Below are 5,254 nucleotides of genomic sequence, written 5' to 3'. Positions count from 1 at the left end.
TGCCAGAGTCTGGAAACCTTCCATTTTACCATGAAGCAACTCCTCATGCCTCCCAATGGTGGCTACTTGGGAGGATACGGCGTTGTGTAGCTGGTTCGATTCTGCTGGGTCTGTCATGGCCAGTTCGTACTATCACGTTTCAGGAAAAAACCCAGATGCAGACAGCTCGAATAACGGATGTTTATTATATAAACAGGGAGCAGGCAAAGGACAGGTCAAGGGCAGGCAGGGGTCGGTAGTCCAGGGCAGAGTCCGTAAGGTACAGAGCGACAGGGAGGATCAGGGTCAGGGACAGGCAGAGGTCAGTAATCCAGGGCAGTGGCAAAAAGTATAGAACGGCAGGCAGGCTCAAGGTCAGGGCAGGCAGAAGAATCAAAAACCAGGAAAGCTAGAAGACGGGCTCAAGCAAACAGGAGTAAGAAAAACACTCTTGACAAGCTTGATGAGACAAGATGACAACACACAAACAGAGAACACAGGTATAAACGCACAGGGTATAATGGGGAAGATGAGCGACACCTGGAAGGGGGTGGAGACAAGCACAAAGACACATGAAACAGATCAGGGTGTGACAACCCGTTCGGGTTTAAGTATAACTTTGGATGACTGAAGCTTTTAGTTAGAGGTTTAATGCTTTAGTATTTAATCATTTTGACCCCCCCAAACTTGTGTTCATTTTATAAATAAACAGGTTTAATTTTGTCTGGTTTACAGTTCTAAATAATGTATATTAAAAAATACATAATTTAAGTATTATGAGACTCTAAATTGACTCTAAATTGAGTTCAGGTGCATCCTGTATCCAATGATCATCTTTGAGATGTTTCTACAACTTGATTGGAGTCCACCTGTAGTAAATGCAATTGATTGGACATGATTTGGAAAGAAACACACACCTCTCTATATAACGTCCCACAGTTGACAGTGCATTTTAAAGCAAAAATCAGGCCATGAGGTCGAAGTTTTTGTCTGTAGAGCGCCGACACAGGATTGTGTCAAGGCACAGATCTGCGGAAAGGTACTCAAAAGATGTCTGCAGCACCAGTTTGGCTAGCTAGATACCTACTCTGACACTTCTTCTAGACTGTCTCGGACACGGGTTCCCTCTTTAGCTAACGTAGGCTGGCTAGCTAAGTTTCCATAGCTAGATTTGACTTATTCTCCATCTGGGTTCATTTAACCAAGCTATATGGCAGGCTTATCCCATGATAGCATGGTGATTGATTGAGTTAGCGTTACTGTATTGATTTTCAATGGTTTCTGACAGTGGCAGCTTTAGTCAGACTTGTGAAGTTAACGTTAAAATTTACTTTACATTTGATATAGCCATGTTAGTCTATGTTTCTGACATGCATTTATTTCTGTACTTAAATGCAGAGGCCAATGAATGGACAGCTTTGTAAAGACATGCTGAATGAATGGAACCTGGCCTCTTTGATCCCAAAGTTTGAGAGGGTAAGTTAAAGTAATAAATTCATTTTTGAAAGTAGGGACAGAGCTTTGGGGAGGGGGGGACACAGATTTTCATTGACCCTGTCTAAAACATCTACGGCTTCTACATTGCCATCGATAACCAATAGTACAACCTCAATGGAAACTTGAAAGCCTCAACTTCACCAGAGCCTTGTAGAATCATGCAGCCACTTTGGGACGAGATACATTACATGCACAATGGCCATAGACAGTCTGGCCTTCATTTTACCATACTTGCTTTATTGGTCATTTGCACATATACTCTTTCACCGTGTCCAACCAGACACACTTCACACACGTCACTGGCTGGGAGCAGCTCATGGGCACTTCGGGGCAAAGTGTCTTGCTCAATGGCACCACAGCAGTAGGTCGTATACAGAGATATTGATGCTAGTAACCCTCTGTCTGACGGACCACTCACTCCCTGCAGATTTCCCCGCAGGCAGCCGGGGGTTCGATTATTGACCTGCCTTTCTAACCTTGAAGCTACTGGCGCTCCTAATTATTTGGCTCTTTCCTCACTCCTTTACCTTTGTTCAATCGTTTGACCTGGCTTATCAACCCTTCCTTCAATGTATTTAATTTAGAAATGTGAGTAAACCATCCTTTAAATCTCCCCCATAGCGGTTAAGCCTAGCGGTTCATAGCATTGGGCCAGTAACTGATAGGTCACTGGTTAAAATCCCCGAGCCAACAAGGTGGAAAAATCAGCAATTCTTTTCCTTGAGCATGGCAGTTAATCCCCAACAACTGCCCCCAGGTGCTGTGGATGTCGATTAAGGCAGCTCCACACACCTCTCTGATTCAGAGGGTTTGGGTTAAATGCGGAAGACACATTTTGGTTTAATGCAACTGATTAGGTACCCCTTTCCCTTTTAACCTCTCTTTTGCAGCGGAAGAGATGGACCAGGAAACGCTCTTGCCTTTGGATGACTTGACTGTAGCCTGAAATTAAAGAACAACATAAATGCCTTACAGTGAGTATTCTGTAACCGCCACCTTTTTTATACACGAGGGGAGGTTTCTCAAATGACTGCCTCGCCTGGTTCACCAACTGCTTCTCATAGTTAACTGTGTCAAATCGGAGAGCCTGTTGTCTGGAACTCTGGCAGTCTCTATGGGGGTGCCACAGGGTTCAATTATTGGGCCGACTCTTTTCTCTGTATATATCAATGATGTCGTTCTTGCTGCTGGTGATTCTCTGCTCCACCTCTATGCAGACGACACCATTCTGTATACAACTGGCCCTTCTTTAGACACTGTTAACAAACCTCCAAACGAGCTTCAATGCCATACAACTCTCCTTCCGTGGCCTCCAACTGCTTTAAAATGCTAGTAAAACTAAATGCATGCTCTTCAACCGATTGCTCGCCGCACCCGCCCGACTAGCATCACTACTCTGGATGGTTCTGACTTAGAATATGTGAATTTGTGGACAACTACAAATACCTAGATGTCTGGTTAGACTGTAATCTCTCCTTCCAGACTCACATTAAGCATCTCCAATCCAAAATTAAATCTAGAATTGGTTTCCTATTTCTCAACAAAGCCTCCTTCACTCAAGCTGCCAAACATACCCTCATAAAACTGACTATCCTACTGATCCTTGACTTTGGGGATGTCATTTAGAAATTATCTTCCAACACTTTACTCAGCAAACTGGATGTAGTCTATCACAGTGCCATCCGTTTTGTCACCAAAGCCCCATATACTACCCACCACTGTGACCTGTATGCTCTCGTTGGCTAGCCCTCGCTATATATTCGTGGCCAAACCCACTGGCTCCAGGTCATCTATAAATCCTTGCTAGGTAACGCCCTGCCTTATCTCAGATCACTGGTCACCAAAGCAACACCCACCCGTAGCACGCGCTCCAGCAGGTATATTTGACTGGTCATCCCCAAAGCCATCACCTCCTTTGGCCACCTTTCCTTCCAGTTCTCTGCTGTCAATGACTGGAAGGAATTGCAAAAATCACTGAAGCTGGAGACTTATATATGACTCTAATTTTAAGCATTAGCTGTCAGAGCAGCTTACCGATCACTGTACCTGTAAATAGCACACCCAACTACCTCATCCCCCATATTGTTATTTATCTTTTTGCTCTTTTGCACCCCAGTATCTCTACTGCACATCATCATCTGCACATCTATCACTCCAGTGTTAATGCTAAATTGCCTCTATGGCCTATGTATTGCCTTACCTCCCTAATCTATTACATTTGCACACACTGTACATACATTTTTCTATTGTGTTATTGACTGTACGTTTGTTTGTAACTGTTGTTTTTGTCACACTGTTTGCTTTATCTTGGCCAGGTCGCAGTTATAAATTAATACTTGTTCTCAACTGGTCTACCTGGTTAAATAAAAGTGAAATATATATATATATATATACACACATGGATACATAGGACTGTGGACACACCAAGCTTGAGCAGTAGCCGGGTCTTGCCAGGTACATGTTGAAGATTTGTTGTGTATTGTATAATGTATATTATTAACAGGTTGCAGAGTACATAAAATAGTTTGATGCAGAGGGCTCAGTGGACCAAACAGAATGGAGGCAAGACAGTCAATATAGTCCAAGAGAGTTCGTATCTGCTGGATACTCCAGGCATGATGGGTTACATTTTTTTCAAAAACATTAGACTTGAATTTGATTCGGTTTGCTGTGATTAACTAGCCTGGCTGACTCGACCAATTTGACTCACAGCGTAGGGAGAGCTGTGACCACACTGGTCTGGAAAGGAGGCTGATTGTTAATGCAATATTTGCTAAGAAATTGTGAAACAGCGTTTGATTGGTTCTCGCAAAATGTATTTTTTTTCTCAGGGTTGATACCTCCTGATTGTTTGGATATGAAAATCCGACATTTGTAATAGAAGGGGGCACCGCTCAGGGACTGCATGTTTGAGTGAAAAAGACAGAGGGGCGCCAACCAGCCCCTTCATTATCGAGCGATTGTGCCCAACAACATCAAAGAGCCTTTTCAGACTCTGAGGTCAGTAGGACTTCGAGAGTTAGGTGTTAGCAAGATTCGTGGTTAACTGCAATGGAAAAGTAATTGTTTGTCTACATCATAACACAATTTGAAGTCATATGGGGCAGTCTCAAAATAATTAGAAATAACATTGGGTGTGGATATGGTCAAAGGGGGTGTCATTAATATTTGTGAATATGTATGTAAATGTTAATTTGTCTATTTGGCAATGTAAGGTTATGTTTGTCCATTTTTTGTTGTCAAATAAAATATGACCAAAAACGAATCGTCTGCTTTAATACAGATTGCTCAGGACTTCGACATTTGGAATACGGATTGCTCGGGGAAACTCGCTGATTTGTGGCACATTTTGCCACTGGAGATATTTCCAACAAACAGACTTTTTGCAGAGGAAAGGATGTGCGTGATGTCTTCCTGCACATAAATAACATTACTGAATGAAACAAAAAAAATGTTAAATGGGTTTTAATCACATTTTCAACTCTACTGATGGTTTTGTCACAAACTTGCGTTATGTAGCAAATGTGCCCATGCTGGTCTTGGCACACGCACTCTAGCCAACAGTTCGCACTGTACATTATGAGCTTATTATACCTTTATGTAACTAGGCAAGTCAGTTAAGAACAAATTCTTATTTACAATGACGGCCTAGGAACTGTCTGTTCAGGGGCAGAACGACAGATTTGTACCTTGTCAGCTCGGGGATATGAACTTGCAATATAAGATTTCATAAGAGTGGATTGATTATTAGAATGTATTAATGTTATTTAATGATCCA

At 42.4% G+C, this 5,254-nt stretch overlaps 1 long non-coding RNA gene across 1 annotated transcript; it reads left to right on the top strand.

The window, feature by feature from the left end:
- The first annotated feature begins 908 nt into the window (after nt 1-908).
- LOC116356553 (uncharacterized) lies at nt 909-4,741 on the top strand. The gene is made up of 4 exons (XR_004204950.1): nt 909-1,018; nt 1,378-1,455; nt 2,367-2,450; nt 4,308-4,741. It is a non-coding gene; the product is annotated as an uncharacterized LOC116356553 (long non-coding RNA).
- The last annotated feature ends 513 nt before the right edge of the window (nt 4,742-5,254 follow it).

The sequence above is a fragment of the Oncorhynchus kisutch genome, linkage group LG23 (genome assembly GCF_002021735.2).
Source record: "Oncorhynchus kisutch isolate 150728-3 linkage group LG23, Okis_V2, whole genome shotgun sequence".
In the NCBI taxonomy this organism is placed as follows: domain Eukaryota; kingdom Metazoa; phylum Chordata; class Actinopteri; order Salmoniformes; family Salmonidae; genus Oncorhynchus; species Oncorhynchus kisutch.
This window is presented reverse-complemented; position numbering and strand designations above follow the sequence as displayed.